Source organism: Scyliorhinus torazame, chromosome 4 (assembly GCF_047496885.1).
Source record: "Scyliorhinus torazame isolate Kashiwa2021f chromosome 4, sScyTor2.1, whole genome shotgun sequence".
NCBI lineage: Eukaryota > Metazoa > Chordata > Chondrichthyes > Carcharhiniformes > Scyliorhinidae > Scyliorhinus > Scyliorhinus torazame.
The window spans coordinates 55,375,673-55,396,090 of record NC_092710.1 but is presented as its reverse complement, the minus strand read 5'-3'; the positions used below and the strand labels follow the sequence as shown (position 1 = coordinate 55,396,090).

Here is a 20,418-nt window from a genome sequence, read left to right as displayed (position 1 = left end):
TAATGGCTTTCGGACACCAGCCTGTGATGTGGCCACTGCGGCGAAGGCCGCTGCCCTCCATGCAGCCCTGTGGAAGCATGATTGGGGGCCGCACAGAGAGGAGGCGGAGGCTGCAGCAGAGGAGCAGCCGCAGAAGGGAAGGTGGCAGCCGCTCAGGATGGAGGGCTGGCTGCCCAACAAGCCGAGGAGGAGGAGGCAGCGGATGAGGCCACGCGTGTACCGCCACCTTCCGGACCGGGCATGCAGAAGGAGACTGCGGTTGAGCAGGGAAACAGTGCGACACATCGGCCAGATGATGGCACACCTGGCACCGCATGGGTATGGGGGAGGACACCCACTCCCGCTGGCCGTCAAGGTGACGGCCGCACAGAATTTCAATGCGACAGGGTCATTCCAGTTGCTGTGTGGGGACCTGTCTGGCATCTTACAGGCATCGGCGCACATATACATCCGTGCCATCACCGACACCCTATATGCCCAGGCGGAGCGGTACCCTGTGGACTGCGCCCACCAGGATGCCCGGGCAGCAGGGTTCTCTGCTATCTCCGGGATACCACGGGTCCAGGGGGTCATCGATGGGGTGCACGTCGCCCTACGGGCCACTTGCGGATACCAGGCCGCTGTTCACCAGCAGGAAGGGCTACCATTCGATGAACATTCAGGTGGTCTGTGACCATCAGATGCGGATCATGCACGTTTGCGCACGATACCCAGGCACAGTGTACATGACTCTTTCATTTTGGAGCACTCGGTGATCCCCGACATGTTTGCGGCCGTGGCTGATGACGCCTATATGGAGGCCACAGAGGTCGCTGTATGGCATCATTGTAGCGGAGACCCGCTACAATAATGCCCATACAGCGACCATGGGTGTGGTTTCGAGGTGCTTCGGGGTCTTGAAGATGCGCTTCAGGTGCCTGGACCACTCTGGAGGGGCCCTCAAGTACGAGGCCAGGAGGGCCACCCGCATCGTGGTGGTCTGCTGTCCGCACTTCTATCGGCCGGACAGAGCGCATCTGGTAAAGGCCTCTCGCCCAATGAGCACCTCAGCATCGATTTCAAAGGGCCCCTCCCCTCCACTGATCGTAACGTGTACTTCCTCAACATTCTTGATGAATACTCAAGATTCCCCTTTGCCATCCCATGCCCTGACATGACCTCTGCCACCGTCATCAAGGCCCTGCACAGTCTTTTCACCTTGTTCGGGTTCCCCACCTACATCCATAGCGATCGGGGTTCCTCCTTCATGAGCGACGAGTTGCGTCAGTTCCTGCTCAGCAAGGGCATCGCCTCCAGCAGGACGACCAGCTATAACCCCCGGGGCAACGGACAGGTGGAGGGAGAACGTGACGGTCTGGAAGGCCATCATCCTGGCCCTACGGTCTAGAAGTCTCTCAGTTTCCCACTAGCAGGAGGTCCTCTCTGATGCACTCCACTCCATCCGGTCGCTCCTGTGTACTGCCACCAATGAGACCCCTCACGAGCGTATGTTTGCCTTCCCCAGGGAGTCCACCTCCGGGGTCTCGCTCCCGTCCCGGCTGACAGTCCCAGGGCCTGTCCGCCTCCGGAGGCATGCGAGGAGCCATAAATCAGATCCCCTCGTTGAGAAGGTCATGCTCCTCCATGCCAATCCACAATATGCCTACGTGGCACATCAGGACGGGCGGCTGGACACAGTCTCCCTCCGGGATTTGCCAACCTGCAGGTTCCCCAGCGACCATCACCACCACCCTGATCCTACACCGTCTCCCTCCACCACTACCCGGCTACTTCAAGGTCTGGCACCCGCAGGCCCACCGGCGGCCATCACCACCACCCCCGCCCATACACCCCCCCCCCCTCCACCGACTGGGTGAAGAAGAGGACGACACGCTCTTGGACGTGCAGGTGTCGACACCGATGCCCACACCACAGCCAGGACTGAGGCGATCACGGCGGAAGGTCAAGGCCCCCGACAGACTTGATCTTTATGTCCACTTCACCCCCGCTGGACTCTTTTTTTAACAGGGGGTGAATGTGGTAAACCACTGTATTGTATTGTACTGTTGTACTGTTACATGCCTGGGCTTGTCCCTGCTGGGTCCGAACCACTGTAGTATATAATGTGTGTATTGTGGTAAACTGCCACTGTATTGTATGTAATGTGGTAAACTACTGCCTGCTGGCCCAGCCTCCCCTCGGGCTCGGTATAAAGGTGGCTAGTCTCCGCCGCTGCCTCAGTTCAGACCCAGCAGGGACAAGCCCAGGCATGGAACAGTACAATACAATTCAGTGGTTTACCACAGACAGGTTGGTGTGACAGTGGCTGCGATTTCAGTCAGTGAGGTGTTTTCACAGCAACACGACCCAGGGCTCCGGGTCTCTATGAATGTGAATATTGTGAGTGGCCAGCAAATGTAAAACAGTGAAAATAAAAGACTGATGAACCAAACAAAGGAGCAACCAGCTAAAAGCCGGACTTTCCAACATAATCCTTAGCTCCTGAACATCCCACTCTGATAGTCAGATACTTGCTCCCTGGTTCTCGACTAGAGCAGCAATGATCAAAGTACTTCTCTACTGATAACTTCCTTCCAAAATGTGAAATCATTAATCAGAGCAGACAGCTTAGGGGCAGGGGGGTGTGGAGGGGTTCAACTTGTGGCCTCACTCTTTTCATTGTTCCTTCCACTCAGTTTGGAAAATCTCATCTCCCTTCTGGTTCCTTACCAATTACAGGTGTTGATTTTCCAATGTAATGCCTGTCTTTGCCCTTCGATAGTGATCGTCTGTTTGGAAGATGTTGCTGAATGGGGTGTCGCCAGTTGTTGAAATGCATCTTATATATTCTACAGGCAGAGAGCACCGGGCTTGCGAGTGCGCTATGCGTACGAGCAGTGGGAGAGGCCACATCTGGAATGAGGCACAGACTGAGTGAGTGTTACACTTGGGAACTTGAAGTAGAGTGGGAATTCAGTGCGGAGCGGGAAGAGGTGCTTTTTCTTTTCTTCCTTGCTTTGTAACTTTTGAACCTTCAGAGAGTGATATTGCGCTGCTCAGCTAAGGTTACAAGGGAGAGAGCTAGTGGGTAAGTAGTGGGCAAGGTGGATAAGTATTTACACCTTTCATCACTTGTAGTTTGAAAAAATGTTTTATGGTTTATAATCTGTCAGTGCGATAATTGGTAGTGACGAGGACAAGGAAAGAAGGGCCATAGATAATTGTATATAATCTAATATCAAGCACCTTCCAAAAGGTAAGTAATGGCAGGAGAATCCAAAGCTTCTTTTTGCTCCTCTTGCTCCATGTGGGAGACCGGGGACCTTTCCAGTGCGAAGGTCCAGCATGTGTTCAGTAAGCACCTCCAGCTACAACCCGTGGCAGGGGGAACTGGGGTAACATCCGCGAGGTGGTGTGTGTCTTGGATAATACATACAGAGAGGTGGTCAGACCGCAGGCTCAGACCCTGCAGGCAGGAAGGGATGGGGTGACCACCAGGCAGTGCAAGAGAGCTATACAAGCAGTTCACGAATCTTCTGTGGCCATTCACCTGCAAAACAGGTACACCGTTTTGGATACAGGTGAGGGGAATGACCTCCCAGAGGAAAGCTGCAACAGGCAAATTTGTTGCACCACCATTGGTTCTGCTGCAGAAGGGAGCAATTCTCCACGGAGAACATTTTAAACTTTTCCAATATATCCTCACAACTGTACTTCCTCATTCTTGGAGCCATTCTTGTAAATCTCTTCTGCACTCTCTCCAAAGTATTCACATTCTTCCTATAGTGTGACTCTGTGACCGGTACACACGACAGCAGCCGAGGTCTAACTAGTTTATGTCTTCTAACATAGGAGATTCGATTGTCAGGGGGATAGATAGGTGTTTCAGTGGCCGCAAATGAGACTCCAGGAGGGTGCTCGGATCAGTGTGTCTCTGAGCGGTTACAGGACATTCTGGAGGGGGAGGCTGAACAGCCAATGGCTGTGGTGCACAACGGTACCAACAACATAGGCAAGAAAAAAAGTGATGCGGCTCTCAAAGCATACGTAGGGAATTAGAAAGCAAGTTGCGATGTCAGACCTCAAAGATAGTAATTTCAGGATTGCTACCAGTGCCACCTGTCAGAGAAGAAATAATAGGATGAATCGGGTGAATACGTGGCTGAAGAGATAGTGTGAGGGGGAGGGATTCATATTCCTGGGGCATTGGGACCAGTTCTGGGGGAGTTGGGACCTCTATAAACTGGACAGCTCCACCTGGGCAGGATCGTAATTGGTGTCCTCGTGCGGTGGAACTTTCTAGAGCATTTGGGCAGGCTTTAATCTAATAATGCAGAGGGGTGGGACCGTATGTAAGGATTTAGACCAGGGGTTAGCAAGAACAAGAGGAAAAGACAGCAAGAAGAATAAGAAAAGTGACAGGCAGAGAAATCAAGGGCTTGTGTCAGATAATGACACTAAAAATAGTAGGGACGGGACAAAGAACGTTGAAAGGTTTTGTACCTGAACACGTGGAGCATTCGAAATAAAATGAATAAATTAGTTGTGCAGCTAGATGTAAAGGGGTATGATATAATTGGGATTACGGAGACATGGCTCCAAGGTGACCAAGGATGGGAACTAAACATTGAGGGCAATTCAGTCTTTAGAAAGGACAGATAGAAGTGGTGGAGGTTCATTGTTGATTAAAGGGGACATTGATACAATATTGAGGAAAGCTATTAGTGCAGATTATGTGAAATGTCTCTAGGTCGAGTTAAGAAACATAAATAGGCAATGAACATTTGTAGGGGTGGTAGGCCAACCCCAGAACCACAGTGGTAAAGTTAGGAATAGCATTAGACAGGAAATCAGAGATGCATGTGATAAAGGAACATCTATGATTATGGGTGACTTCAATCTGAATATTGATTGGGTGAGACAAATTAGTCACAGTACAATAGAGGAGGGACTTCTGGAGTGTGTCCGGGATGGATTTCTGGACCAATGTGTTGAGGAACCACAAGGGAACAGGCCATTTTGGTATTGTGCAATGAGAAAGGATTAGGTGGCAATCTAATTGTGAGAGAACCTTTGGGGATGAGTGACCATAATATGATAGAATTATTTTCAAATCAAGGTGAATAGTGAGGTAGTTGATTCTGAGACCCGGGTCCTGAACCTCAATAAAGGTAACTATGATGGGTTGAGGCATGGGCCAGTTTCTACTCTGTCCAGCCGCCTAAATGCATTCAACACCTCTGTCAAATATCCTGTCAAACTGTTCCTCCACGGAGAGCATTTTTAACTTTTCTAATATATCCTCACAACTGTACTTCCTCATCCCTGGAGCCATTCTTGTAAATCTCTTCTGCACTCTCTCCAAAGTATTCACATTCTTCCTATAGTGTGACTCTGTGACCGGTACACACTACAGCAGCCGAGGTCTAACTAGTTTATGTCTTATAACAGCTTAGTTTAAACTCCTTGTTCGTGTGCCGCTATCAATAAAGTTAAGCATACTGTCTGCTTTATTAATTATTCTCCCCACGAGTCCTGACACCTTCACTGATATATGCACAGATTCACCCCGGTCTCTCTGCTCCTGCACACCATTTAGAGTTGTGCTCCTTGTTTTCTATTGCCTTTCCATGGTCTTCCTACCAAACTGAATCACTTCACTCTCTCCATCCTGAACTTCATTTCCACCTATCGGCCCATTCCATCAAATCCTTTTGAAGTTCTGCACTGTCCTGTTCACAGATTCCAATTCGTATCATCAATAAACTTTGAAATTGTCCCGGTACACCAATATGCCTATCATTAATATATATCAGGAAAAGTAACCGGCACTTGTGGAACACCACTACAAACTTTCTTCCACTGACCGTTACTCTCTGCTTCTTGTTATTCAGCCAGTTTGGTATCCACGTCGCTCCAGTCCCGTGGATTGAATTAACTATGACTTTTTCCTCAGAGATCTGTTGTGTTGCATTGTACTGAAAGCCTTTTGTAAGTTTGTGCACACCACATCAACAGCATTAACCTCACCCACCCTTTCTGGTCCGTCTTCAAAACTACAGCAAGTTCAGTGAGCACGAATTTACCTTAAGAAATCCATATTGGCACTTCCTGATCCAACTGCAATTTTCCTTGTTACTATTAATTCTATCCCGAATATATTTTTATCTAAAACCTTCCTGACCACCAAAGATAAATTTAATGTATCTGCGAATCGTTTAGACTTTTTAAAAACAAGGGTATTTATATAAAAAATCTACACTCCTCTCGAGAACCCCCCCCGTCCCCGTCCCCCAGTCTGGAGCACTAAACTATTCTCGCCTGTGCCCATATAATTCTTAATCTCACTTCCTCCAATGTCCAAGTCATCCACCTCCAGTGCATTGGCAACTTTAATCACCAACTGGTTATCCTCCTCTGTCACCATGGCCTCCGTAGAATGTATCTCATTGGCAAAGAAAGAGGCAACATAGTAATTCTGTGTACCCAAACAGGTGGCAGAATGTAGCGACTAGGGCTTTTTCACTGTAACTTATTTGAAGTGTTAATGTAAGCCTACTTGTGACAATAAAGATTTTTATTATTCAATACCTCATCCATGTTCCATACCTCTATATGTACATTTCCTTTTTGGTCCCCAATCAGCCCTCCTCCCCTCCCCTCCAGCCCCTGTACTATTGATTGCCTATAGAAGGCTTTGGGATTCCCCTTTCTGTTGGTTGCCAGTCCTTTCATATGACCAATCCTCGCTCCTCAGATTTGCTCTTTCACCTCCCCTCTTAACCTTCTGTGTTCAGCTTAGTTCTCACAAAATTGCACCACCTGCAAAATATTATTACTGAATTTCTGACAATGTTTTATTTTTTATCAGTACATTGCGTGAATATTAATAGTTAATATATTTATGAAAATACATCCATTTCTTCATTCCTTTACCAATTGGTTTGGGAGACGTTTTGAAACTGAATGTCAATAATGTTACCCAAGCCACTTCCATGGACAGCACAGAGCAAGAGCAGATAGTGGCCTACCGATTGGTTTGATACATCAATGATATTACAATGGAGAAGTCTCACAACACTAGATTAAAGTCGAACAGATTTGTTTGGAATCACTAGCTTTCGGAGCGTAGCTCCTTCATCAGGTGAGTCAGCAGCTGCTCTCCGAAAGCTAGTGATTCGAAACAAACCTGTTGGACTTTAACCTGGTGCAAGACTTCTTACTGTGCCCACCCCAGTCCAACGCCGGCAGCTCCACTTCATTACAATGGAGATTATAGGTCAGTGAATGGGACATACATAGTAAAATGTCACTTCATTCGAACGAATTCTGATTGTTTCCTCTGTTCGAAAGATTATGAAGTGACCAGAGTTGCCAATAAGGATTTTGTTCAATAATGAAACTGTCACCGACAGGGATGAGAGCAAAGTTTCAGGAAAGACACCACGTTGGCAATCAAATGACATTTCATTCCTTTGGGCTGGCATCACCAATATATATTCTGGCTGATTGTTAAAGTGACGGTGATCGCAGTTTGTGCGGCTGAAGGCGGATCTCTTTGGTGTCCATATTTCTGCAGCCTCTGTGGGGCTGTCACGTTGTTATCACTGATCCGAATTTAAAGTGCTTTCATTGTGTTTTCTGCACAATTCATACTGGTGTAGCTCACATTTACACAAGAAGTGCAATTCCACAATGGCAGGACACATTTTATCCTAATTTCTTGCATAATCTCTGGATTAGTATCCAGGGAGATTTCACGACATTCTTCAGCTCTTCTCTAAACTTCCTCTGGGTCGCTGCATAAATGCACGGATTTTGTAAACAGCTCAACAGCTTGAGGAAAGCTCCGGTTTCAGTGGCGATATAGCCAGGGGCTGTGCGGTCGCCTCGGTAATAAGCGGTGTTTGTCAGTCTGGTAGTTACAAAGCTCAGGGCAGCTGTCAGCCACAGCAGTATGAACAGGCCTGATATAGAAAAGAGTAAAATAATGGATTTCCTTCGGCTCCCCATCTCCGTGTCGGTGTGAGCCTCTCCTTTGCGACCTTTCAGTTTCCTCCGGGCTCGATTGGCCATTAAAATACTTCGGACGGTTAAAACATTTGAAGAAGTAATGAGAATAAAAGGAATCCACACAACCCAAGCGCTGTGAAACCAGGAGAACACTGTGCCCAGAGGTGAGGAATAAAACGCCACATTTGCCCGGCAGCCCCAATGCACATTGTTAATTATTTGCTCAGTTTGATATGCAAACAGGAAGAGAATATCCTTGAAAAGGTTCAATACAAAGAACGCTGTTATAACTATTGTCGCAGTTCTCTGGGTGCAATATCGTATGTTAAACCTCGGCCAGCAGAGGGCGACAAAACGGTCGAATGTGAAGGAGACGGTGAACCAAACAGACAAGTCGATGGTGACAACAGTGATGTAAATAAGGAGCTTGCAGACGGGAGTGTGAGAGAGGAATGAAAGCGGAAAGCGATTGCTGAAAATGTGATATATTGTTACATTGATGATCATGACCAGTAGATCTGCTGTTGCCATGGCCACCATATAGACCGTGATGCATGTGGAAAGGCCGCAGTTTCCTCGGTAGAGAACCACAATTGTCAGCAGGTTGGCTGTAAGGAAGAGAATATATATTGTTGCGGTGTCCGATTGAAGTATATGTGGAGATATGAGCACATGTTACTCCATTCCTGATTTCCCTGTTGAACTGTCAATGTAAAACAACAGGAATAACATTGAAGCCATCATCAGGGAAACCTGCTCACATTTGTACGAGCGGTTGAAGTGCGCACACTGAACAGGGTGACAAGGCGATCAGATAACACTTTAAAACCCTTGCACTGGATATTCAAAGAACGTTTAAACATCAGTAAAATTATCGGATCAAAGGAAACGAGTAAAGTGTGCACACATAGCTTTTACTTCAAAAACTACCAACTCTGTAACGTGCCACAGGAGAAACATGCTGCTTTATCCACTAGGCAGTACGACGGAGACACAAGGTAACTTTGATTAACATTAAGGAGATTACAATGCTTTACCCGGGACACCAAAGGAGGCGAGAATTGGATAGTACAACTCTTTCACCAGAAGAATCGTCGGTCGTCCCATTTCCCTCAAGAATGGCTAAATTCTGTACGTGTTGAAAGAGTGGCGGGTGGATAAGGCACTTATACACACATCACTCCTCCAGGGAGTCAATCAGATTAAGTCATAATTAACATTAGTTACAGTCATTTAACAAATATGTGACACGGACTATGCAGGAAGGCTCAGTTGCTGTGGCAAATTACGTGAATGTTTTAGAATCATCGAATTTACAGTGCAGGAGGCCATTCGGCCCATCGAGTCTGCACCGGCTCTTGGAAAGAGCACCCTACCCAAGGTCAACACCTCCACCCTATCCCCATAACCCAGTAACCCCACCCAACACGAAGGGCAATTTTGGACACTAAGGGCAATTTATCATGGCTAATCCACCTAACCTGCACATCTTTGGACTGTGGGAGGAAACTGGAGCACCCGGAGGAAACCCACGCACACACGGGGAGGATGTGCAGACTCCGCACAGACAGTGACCCAAGCCGGGAATCGAACCTGGGACCCTGGAGCTGTGAAGCAATTGTGCTAACCACCATGCTACCGTGCTGCCCGTCTGGAGATTTGGCCAGTGATGGTTGAGAGTTCAACTCTTTTTCATCAAATGGCTGACCTGGAAGCTGTGCTACTCTTACCACCTTTGGATTGCATTCGAAAGACTCACGGAGTGAGAAGCCACCTGTTTGTCAGAGTGATGAACGCCAGGTTCCATGGCCATCAGGTCATGAACTGGGATTGAGACCCAGAGTTTCAGAGGCCGGGATATTACCCGTTGCCCATAAAATCTGGCTCAACAGACAAACTCGGGGGAGTCTGTTTTTGTTGCTGTTTGTCTGATGCGCCAGTTTAAAAGAAAAGGTTGACATTGAAATTCGAACATTTTTGAAGAAAAACACAAAGAAAGCATTAACTACAAGTCTGAAGCGAAGTGTCACAACACCGGCACTGACCCTATTCCCACAGAACTGGGAGAGGTTGTCTCCCAGTTACGAGTCGTTCTGCCCCAATACTTGAATCCGTTCTAACGTCTCGACTCCTTCAGATAAGCAGCGCAGAAATCGTTGTGATGACTGTGGAACGGCAGCGTTGGAGGAGGCTGTTCCTTCAGTACTAGTGTGACTGCGACACCTGGGCAAAAGGTGAGTTAATCCAATGCGCCTTGGTGGACATGTCCCTCCGGTGCGAGGTGCAGCCATTGCAAGGGTGGATTTGGATTTGTTTATTGACACGTGTACCGAGGTGCAGTGAAAAGTATTTTTCTGCGTGCAGCTCGAAACAGATCATTAAGTACATGAAAAGAAAAGGAAATAAAAAGAAAATGCATAATAGGGAAACAGAAGGTACACAATGTAACTACATAAACACCGGCATCCAGTGATGCATACAGGGGTGTAGTATTAATCAGGTCAGTCCATAAGAGGGTCATTTAGGAGTCTGGTAACAGCGGGGAAGGAGCTGTTTTTGAATCTGTTCATGCGTGTTCTCAGACTTCTGTATCTGCTGCCCGATGGAAGAAGTTGGAAGAGTTGAGTAGGGATGTGAACGCACTCCCAAATTACCAGTAGTGAACATACACATACATTAAATTTGGCCTGTAACTCAGATATGCTGTATGTCCACCAGAGGTGACAATGCTCCTCCTCTCGAATAACTGATTTCATTCATTTGGACTCCCATTCACAGCACTGTACGACTAGCGATGGCCACTTTGGTGAGACTATTGATACAATTTCTGCTATAATCGCAGAGGCAACTCTGTTTTTGCATGTACCTGTGAGACCAGCGCTAAACCTCGTCTTGTAGCTATCTTGATGAATTGTTTTTTTCCCCTCAATACTCTTCCACACCTCTCTCGATCCTAACAGATTATTTACAGGTGCGCACTGCTAACTCATGGCAGACAACTCAATAATTCATTTCAAGTCATTTCTTCCGTGACACAACGCATCACATCACAATGATAATTTGACCAAACATTTAATTTTATTTTAATGCACAGTGAGGGTTTGATTCCTGGTCGATTATACTATTATATTGCTATCCTTTGAGTTAACTGGAAATGAAAATATGAAAATATGGACATTTCTCACACAAGGGGGTATTTAGGCAGCTCCAGTTATACAGCTGGTGGTTCATCCCCTGTCGTTTCCTGATGTGGCGACGGTAACACACGTCTTATCCCCGGCCACAATCTCCCTCTCTGAGCCTAATTGTATTAGGAATTGCTCACCTCCAAGTTTGGATAATGGAGGACAGGAAGCTATTTACTTGTGGTAATGATGTGTCTGCAATACCGCCCTACGCTGTTCCAAACATGGAGACATGGATTTATACAGTAGGCACCGCGTCATCTCTTGGAGAAAAGGCGCCATTTGATCAGGTCTGTGAATGGTAACAAGTTTCTACTGTTATGCTGCCCAGCGAAGTCAACTAACTGCACAGCTCACAGCACAAGCTGGCCCAACATAGCACTTTAAGATTCAACATCGAGCTGGAACTTCAGCACCGTGCAATGTCACTGAACAATGCTTTTGTTCAAAGTTCCATTGCAATGGGGTCGATTCTGATATCCAGTTCTCTGCATTGACATCGCCAGAGTGAAGCACAGGAAAACATGCTGATGGGGATGCTGGCTCGCAGCTTATTGAGCTCTCTAATTGCCCTTCCGTTAAAATTAGAGAAATCTGTTGAAACTCATTCCTGCTTCCCCCATTGCCAGCTTGCTTTCCCGCTTTACCCACTACACGAGTGATGGTTAATGCCTGGGGGGGGGAAATTACCCTGCAATCTGTGCTAACAGCTTGGTGTGACAGCTAGCAGTGGACAATTGCATTGTATCTTCGAAAAGAAACAAGCAATGCAAAAAAAAAAAATAAGATGCAAAGAAAAAAAAACGACCATCAAAAACTCTCCACCATGTTGGCATTGGAGAGGAACGGAGCTGAAGTGAAAGCAATCGGAACCCTGTTGTCTCTGCAACATAACCACGCCGGATGCATCAGTCCTGGTTCTAGGTCTGAGAAATGGAGATGCACAACTGGAATATGTTACAGTTGACAAAATCTACCTTACAGTGGCAATAGTACCATTGGGTTCAGAATGTTTATTCTGTTAGTATCAACGGTGACAATGGTGATGAGCGAAGAGCAAATACCATTTAATGCGCAAAGTGAGTTCATACATTTTTTTTAAAATGCTAAATCTTTTAACTCTGGCAACCAAAATGGGGAGCTGCAACATTAAAGGGGAGGAAATATAATCCTCTCCGTGGAGAGGAAACTCGAATTAAATGTTCAGACCTCGAGAAAGTTCAGAGCCATGAATCGTTTAACTGAAGATTCCGCTCTCCACAAATGCTCACTCTGCCCAGAAGTGCCTGTTTATCATGTTCTTTCTATTTCTATTTGTTTTCTTTTGTTTATTTATTGTAAAGCTCTGTTTTTACTAGAATCTGTGTTTGCTTTATTTCCACATTTGTAAATAAAGGCACTGTGGGTGTACCTGCATCAACTGACCTGCAGCATTTAAAGTGGCGTCTCAAAAGTTTCAGACAACACACTTCCAAGCGTTGTGAACGTTTCGGATGGTTTGTCATTGTCCTGTGCAAGTCTTATACAGGGTAGTGCGATGGACAGACAAGTGGCAGGTGAAATTCATGCCGAGAAATGTGAAGTGATATATATTGGGAAGAGTTGGGAAGACAATGCAAAATAAGAGATAACATTCTAAAGGGATTGCAGGAACTGAGGGAGCGGAGGGTGTGTTGAAACACGTCGTTGAAAGTGGGAGCGTAATTTAATAATTGGCGAACAAGATACACATGATCCTCGTTTTCAATTACAGAGGCAGAGATTATAAAAGCAAGGAAAGTATAGTGAGCATTTATGTGCAGTTGGTTTGGCAACAACTAAAGAATAGTGTCAATTTCTAATAATAATCGTTAGCGTCACAAGTAGGCTTACATTAACACTGCAATGAAGTTACTATGAAAAGCCCCTAGTCGCCATATTCCGGCGCCTATTTGGGTACACGAAGGGAGAATTCAGAATGTCCAATTCGCCTAACAGCATGTCTTCCGGGACTTATGGCAGGAAACCGGAGCATCCGGAGGAACCCCAAGCAGACACGGGGGGAACGTGCAGACTCCACACAGACAGTGACCCAAGCCTGGAATCGAACCTGGGAGCCAGAGCTGTGAAGCAACAGTGCTAACCACTGCGCTACTTCTGAACACCAGTTATGAAATGAAAAATGAAAATTGCTTATTGTCACGAGCAGGCTTCAATGAAGTTACTGTGAAAAGCCCCTAGTCGCCACATTCCGGCGCCTGTTCAGGGAGGCTGGTACAGGAAATGAACCGTGCTGCTGGCCTGCCTTGGTCTGCTTTAAAAGCCAGCGATTTAGCCCAGTGAGCTAAACCAGGAAAGATGTGGAGATTCGAAGGGGTGCATTATAGATTTGTGACAATTGTTCGAAAAGTAAGAGATTTGAATTACACGGATGTGTGGAAGATATGGCCTGTTCTATCTCTGTAGGAAACAAAATGTTGAAAGTAGATTTTGTAGAGAAGTTCAAAATCATGACGTTTGTGATGAATGGTAGGTCTTAGGATTAGAGGCTTCTAAATATTGGGATATTTTGCGGGTTTCATCCTTGGGATATAGTGTGTTTATCTGCATTGGTCATGTATTAAAAAATAATTTTGTTTGTACAGGCCTGAGAACATCTAGAAAACAGCAGGTGCAATTGACCAGAGCAATGTGGTCTGACTGGAAATGTCCCTGGGGTGTTACTGCGGTTATTCCACCTGCAGAAGTCATTTATTTTTCAGCTTTGAGATATAAGAACATTGCTGGGTGGAACCCAGGAATTCAGAGAGGCAGTGATATTTGGAGAAGGTTGGGAGAGAGAGGGGCTGAATTCTCATCTGCCTGACCACAAGTTCATAATTCTCTCACAATACGATAGTTATAAAAGAGTACATAGAACATAGAAAATACAGCACAGAACAGGCCCTTCGGCCCACGATGTTGTGCCGAACCTTTGTCCTAGATTAATCATAGATTATCATTGAATTTACAGTGCAGAAGGAGGCCATTCGGCCCTTTGAGTCTGCACCAGCTCTTGGAAAGAGCACCCTACCCAAACTCAACACCTCCACCCAACACCAAGGGCAATTTGGACATTAAGGGCAATTTATCATTGGCCAATTCACCTAACCCGCACATCTTTGGACTGTGGGAGGAAACCGGAGGAAACCCACGCAGACACGGGGAGGATGTGCAGACTCCGCACAGACAATGACCCAAGCTGGAATCGAACCTGGGACCATGGATCTGTGAAGCAATTGTACTATCCACAATGCTACCGTGCTGCCCTTAAGAACAAATAAATCTACACTATATCATTTTCCCGTAATCCATGTACCTATCCAACAGCTGCTTGAAGGTCCCTAATGTTTCCGACTCAACTACTTCCACAGGCAGTGCATTCCATGCTCCCACTACTCTCTGGGTAAAGAACCTACCTCTGATATCCCTCCTATATCTTCCACCTTTCACCTTAAATTTATGTCCCCTTGTAATGGTGTGTTCCACCTGGGGAAAAAGTCTCTGACTGTCTACTCTATCTATTCCCCTGATCATCTTATAAACCTCTATCAAGTCGCCCCTCATCCTTCTCCGCTCTAATGAGAAAAGGCCTAGCACCCTCAACCTTTCCTCGTAAGACCTACTCTCCATTCCAGGCAACATCCTGGTAAATCTTCTTTGCACCTTTTCCAGAGCTTCCACATCCTTCCTAAAATGAGGCGACCAGAACTGTACACAGTACTCCAAATGTGGCCTTATGCAAAGTTTTGTACAGCTGCATCATCACCTCACGGCTCTTAAATTCAATCCCTCTGTTAATGAACGCGAGCACACCATAGGCCTTCTTCACAGCTCTATCCACTTGAGTGGCAACTTTCAAAGATGTATGAACATAGACCCCAAGGTCTCTCTGCTCCTCCACAATGCCAAGAACTCTACCGTTAACCCTGTATTCCGCATTCATATTTGTCCTTCCAAAATGGACAACCTCACACTTTTCAGGGTTAAACTCCATCTGCCACTTCTCAGCCCAGCTCTGCATCCTATCTATGTCTCTTTGCAGCCGACAACAGCCCTCCTTACTATCCACAACTCCACCAATCTTCGTATCGTCTGCAAATTTACTGACCCACCCTTCAACTCCCTCATCCAAGTCATTAATGAAAATCACAAACAGCAGAGGACCCAGAACTGATCCCTGCGGTACACCACTGGTAACGGGGATCCAGGCTGAATATTTGCCATCCACCACCACTCTCTGACTTCTATCGGTTAGCCAGTTCGTTATCCAACTGGCCAAATTTCCCACTATCCCATGCCTCCTTACTTTGTGCAGAAGCCTACCATGGGGAACTTTATCAAATGCCTTACTAAAATCCATGTACACTACATCCACTGCTTTACCTTCATCCACATGCTTGGTCACCTCCTCAAAGAATTCAATAAGATTTGTAAGGCAAGACCTACCCCTCACAAATCCGTGCTGACTATTCCGAATCAAGCAGTGTCTTTCCAGATGCTCAGAAATCCTATCCTTCAGTACCCTTTCCATTACTTTGCCTACTACCGAAGTAAGACTAACTGGCCTGTAATTCCCAGGGTTATCCCTAGTTCCTTTTTTGAACAGGGGCACGACATTCGCCACTCTCCAATCCCCTGGTACCACCCCTGTTGACAGTGAGGACGAAAAGATCATTGCCAACGGCTCTGCAATTTCATCTCTTGCTTCCCATAGAATCCTTGGATATATCCCGTCAGGCCCGGAGGACTTGTCTATCCTCAAGTTTTTCAAAATGCCCAACACATCTTCCTTCCTAACAAGTATTTCCTCGAGCTTACCAATCTGTTTCACACTGTCCTCTCCAACAATATCGCCCCTCTCATTTGTAAATACAGAAGAAAAGTACTTGTTCAAGACCTCTCCTATCTCTTCAGACTCAATACACAATCTCTCGCTACTGTCCTTGATCGGACCTACCCTCGCTCTAGTCATTCTCATATTTCTCACATATGTGTAAAAGGCCTTGGGGTTTTCCTTGATCCTACCCGCCAAAGATTGTTCATGCCCCCTCTTAGCTCTCCTAATCCCTTTCTTCAGTTCCCTCCTGGCTATCTTGTATCCCTCCAATGCCCTGTCTGAACATTGTTTCTTCAGCCTTACATAAGTCACCTTTTTTCTCTTAACAAGACATTCAACCTCTCTTGTCAACCATGGTTCCCTCACTCGACCATCTCTTCCCTGCCTGTCAGGGACATACATATCAAGGACACGTAGCACCTGTTCCTTGAACAAGTTCCACATTTCACTTGTGTCCTTCCCTGCCAGCCTATGTTCCCAACTTATGCACTTCAATTCTTGTCTGACAACATCGTATTTACCCTTCCCCCAATTGTAAACCTTGCCCTGTTGCACGTACCTATCCCTCTCCATTACTAAAGTGAAAGTCACAGAATTGTGGTCACTATCTCCAAAATGCTCCCCCACTAACAAATCTATCACTTGCCCTGGTTCATTACCCAGTACTAAATCCAATATTGCCCCTCCTCTGGTCGGACAATCTACATACTGTGTTAGAAAAGCTTCCTGGACACACTGCACAAACACCACCCCATCCAAACTATTTGATCTAAAGAGTTTCCACTCAATATTTGGGAAGTTAAAGTCGCCCATGACTACTACCCTATGACTTCTGCACCTTTCCAAAATCTGTTTCCCAATCTGTTCCTCCACATCTCTGCTACTATTGGGGGGCCTATAGAAAACTCCTAACAAGGTGACTGCTCCTTTCCTATTTCTGACTTCAACCCATACTACCTCAATAGGGTGATACTCCTCGAACTGCCTTTCTGCAGCTGTTATACTATCTCTAATTAATAATGCCACCCCCCCCCCCCACCTCTTTTACCACCCTCCCTAATCTTATTGAAACATCTATAACCAGGGACCTCCAACAACCATTTCTGCCCCTCTTCTATCCAAGTTTCCGTGATGGCCACCACATCGTAGTCCCAAGTACCGATCCATGCCTTAAGTTCACCCATCTTATTCCTGATGCTTCTTGCGTTGAAGTATACACACTTCAACCCATCTCCGTGCCTGCAAATACTCTCCTTTGTCAGTGTTCCCTTCCCCACTGCCTCATTACATGCTTTGGCGTCCTGAATATCGGCTACCTTAGTTGCTGGACTACAAATCCGGTTCCCATTCCCCTGCCAAATTAGTTTAAACCCTCCCGAAGAGTACTAGCAAACCTCCCTCCCAGGATATTGGTGCCCCTCTGGTTCAGATGCAACCCGTCCTGCTTGTACAGGTCCCACCTTCCCCAGAATGCGCTCCAATTATCCAAATACCTGAAGCCCTCCCTCCTATACCATTCCTGCAGCCACGTGTTCAACTGCACTCTCTCCCTATTCCTAGCCTCGCTATCACGTGGCACCGGCAACAAACCAGAGATGGCAACTCTGTCTGTCCTGGCTTTCAACTTCCAGCCTAACTCCCTAAACTTGTTTATTACCTCCACACCCCTTTTCCTACCTATGTCGTTGGTACCAATGTGCACCACGACTTCTGGCTGCTCCCCCTCCCCCTGAAGGATCATGTAAAGCAGAACAGTTTTGTTTGGGGACCAGGAAGAAGCTGAAACCCAGCAGGTGAGCCACTTTTTATGAAGATATTCAGCCAGAGTCTGAACGTGGTTCTAACCGGAGCCAAATGTGTCTTATAAAACAAGTATTACTCCATGTCCTGCTGATTTTAAGATAGATTGAGAGCTGTATGTTTATTTCCTTGTTGTTTAACGGGAAATTGAGTCGGAGTGTTCAGGGGTAATTGTAAGGTGTTATTTTTGATATGATGTTAAAAAGTTTGATATTGTATTCATAGTAAAGTTTTGTTTTAGAAATACCAAAGACCTAGTTTTTTTCATGCAATAACCACTGGAGCAAATAATTCTTTCCAAGCAATCTTACAAATAAACAAAGATTTTAGGGTTTCAGTCCAGTATCCTAGCCACTGCTGGTGTCTGGTCTACGTTCATTTTAAAATTGAGGGCTCGTCTGGGAATTTAAGGAGAATTCCTTGCTTGGCTTGGGGTTATTGAACTTAAAGAATGGTCGCATTCTTTCACGTTTTGAAATTTAAATAAGGAGTGGCTGGATAAGACCCTTTCAATTGCAAACATTTTCCTGGATGTGGAAATGATTATTTGGAATGAAAGGGCGACTAAAACAAGGCTTTTGGGTTTGGTGGAGAAACTGTGGTTAACCTTATCAAAAGGCGTGAGTTAGGTAGAGATAATACAAACCACAGCTCAATATTTAAATTTTCCAGAGACACAGCCTGAATCATTAGAATTAGCTAGAATTCGATTGCAAATATTACTGGAGAAATTGGAAATAGAAGCAAAGGATACACAGATTGGCAATAGCAGAAGCAGTGGAACAGGAGAGATGAAAATGGCAGAAGCAAAGAAAAAGGAGAGATCAGCAATGGCAGAAGAAAAGGAAAAAGAGAGCTTTTCTAAAGGAAATTGAAAGGAGGACGATTGATGGAGAAATGGAAAGATTAGAAAAGGTTTAAATGGTTAAGGAAAGAGAGAGAGAATCTCCACTTCAGAAAATGGTGCTGCAAGGAGAATATTAACTTAAAAGGTTGAAGTTAAAGGCTGAATCTGAGGAAGGTGAGAGCAAGTAGACATACTTTACAAACACAAGCTTAGTTGGGATATGCTTAAATACATTCAAGCATTTACAAGATTTGATGAGAAACACGTGTAAGGCTTTTTCATTTCATTTGAGGTAGTGGCTAATCAATTGGATTAGCCAAAGACCATGTGGGTAGTGTTGGTTCAGATGAAGCTGGTAGGTCGCACATCACTATTAGAAGAGATATCTAGGGATCATAATGAGGTGAGCTAAACCATATTAATAGCACATGAACTTGTGCCAGAAGCTTACAGACAAAAGTTTAGAAATCTGAGGAAAGAACCATGTCAGACATATATTGAATTCAAAAGATTTTTTAAAAATTAATTTTGACAGGTGGATAAGAAAATAAAAAACAGACCAAACATATGATGCTTTTAGGAAAATAATCATCTTGGAGGAATTAGGAGATTCATTCCACTCAGTAATGAGAACTCAAGTGAAAGAGCAAAGCGCTCAAAATGCTAGACAGGCAGCAGAAATGGCCGATGATTTTGAATTGGTTCATGAAACTAAGTTTGGTTTCTACATTAATTTCAATCTGTTGAAGGATAGAAACCTGGTTCGTGAGAAATTCATGGTGGTCATTGCAAAGGAGCTTTGTTTCGTAATGTTAAGGAGAGTGTGCCTTAGAGTAAAAAGGAAACCTAGGATAGTGATAGAGTGAAAAGAAAACATAAGTGTTTTCATTGTAATAAAGTTGGACATGTGAAGTCGCAGTGTTGGTGGCTTAAGAAATGTACTGGGAAGACAGTTTCGGTAAAAGAGGATAAGGGTTTATTAAAGTAAAAATCATTGTACCAATGGCAGAGGGGCAACAAATTGTGCAGCGCGTCCCATAGTTGGTGAACAAGCAAGTATCAGAACGCTTAAATGATATAATCTGTAAGGGTAAGGTGTACTCGTGTGTACCGGTGGAATTGGTAAGGAGATTAAAATTTAAGGGATACAGGAGCGATTCAATCTTTTTTTAAATAAAACATTTTGTGAAGGGATTTGTAATTTTTTTAACAACAATTTCTAAAGCAAACATGACACAGTGAATAGCCTCCTAACAACCAACAACCATACCAGCCAACATGGCGCACACACACAGTTCCCCAGTCCCCCCTCCTCCACTCACTGATTCCACCCAAGCTATCTCCCCCCTACCCCTCTCCCTAAGCCCCCCCCCCCCTTATCGTATCTGCTGACAGCTTAATTTTCCCCAAGGAAGTCGCTAAATGGCTGCCACCTCCGGGCGAACCCTAACATTGATCCCCTCAGGGTGAACTTGATCTTCTCAAGCCTGAGAAACCCGGCCATGTCCCGAACCCAAACCCCCGATTTCAGGGGCTCTAAGTCCCGCCAATCTAATAAGACCCGTCTCCGGGCTACCCGGGAGACAAAGGCCAAAACATCAGCCTCTCTCGCCCCCTGGGCCCCCGGGGGTCCTATCAGCAGATAGGAAAAATCTGTAAATGCAGTTTAATTTGATCTCCGCTGATGAGGCGATGCGAGAGTTGAGGTGAGCTGAAGGGGGAATCTATGAGTATGG

At 45.6% G+C, this 20,418-nt stretch overlaps 1 long non-coding RNA gene across 1 annotated transcript in view; it reads left to right on the top strand.

Annotated features, from left to right (window-relative positions):
- Positions 1 to 2,872: 2,872 nt before the first annotated feature.
- LOC140410224 (uncharacterized) overlaps positions 2,873 to 20,418 on the top strand; it is a 35,371-nt gene continuing 17,825 nt past the window's right edge. Inside the window, exon 1 of the long non-coding RNA XR_011940579.1 lies at positions 2,873 to 2,913. This is a non-coding gene — a long non-coding RNA (uncharacterized lncRNA). The remainder of the gene's footprint in view (positions 2,914 to 20,418) is intronic.